This window comes from Bison bison, unplaced genomic scaffold, assembly GCF_000754665.1.
Source record: "Bison bison bison isolate TAMUID 2011002044 unplaced genomic scaffold, Bison_UMD1.0 scf7180017864508, whole genome shotgun sequence".
In the NCBI taxonomy this organism is placed as follows: Eukaryota; Metazoa; Chordata; class Mammalia; order Artiodactyla; family Bovidae; genus Bison; species Bison bison.
In genome coordinates, this window is record NW_011495064.1 from 403,596 (window position 1) to 404,121 (window position 526).

A 526-nucleotide genomic window follows, 5' to 3' on the forward strand; every position below is an offset into this window, starting at 1 on the left:
TGCACGATACTGGATGCTTGGGGCTAGTGCACTGGGAAGATCCAGAGGGAGGGTATGGGGAGGGAGGAGGGAGGAGGATTCAGGATGGGGAACACAGGTATACCTGTGGCGGATTCATTTTGATATTTTGTAAAACTAATACAATTTGTAAAGTTTAAAAAAAAAAATAAAGACCAGTTACTACACAACAAAGATCTTGATGTTTTATGTAAAAGTGGTTTGTCCATTGTATTATCCTTGTATAATGTTCTATCTCCTTTCTTCTTTCTCCTCCACAGTGCTGATGCTTTACTAACTTTTACTAGTGAACAACTTGCTTCCCCTATTAAGACTGGGCCTATGTTGGGTCAGAAAGGGGTCAATAAATCTACTTAAGAAATTAAAACAGTTATCAGTTTCCCTGAAAATTGAATTATCTGCATGTACAGAAATGCTTGAAACAACTGAAATACATTTCAATAGGAAACCAAAGTATAAAATAGAATGTCATTTTATAGTCCATGGTTCCTCAGATTCTTAGTCAACC

At 36.9% G+C, this 526-nt stretch overlaps 1 protein-coding gene across 1 annotated transcript in view; it reads right to left on the minus strand.

Annotated features, from left to right (window-relative positions):
- GRIA3 (glutamate receptor, ionotropic, AMPA 3) overlaps positions 1-526 on the minus strand; it is a gene marked incomplete at its 5' end in the record, with an annotated part of 329,433 nt that overhangs the window by 82,556 nt on the left and 246,351 nt on the right. The gene's annotated exons all lie outside the window — the stretch shown is intronic.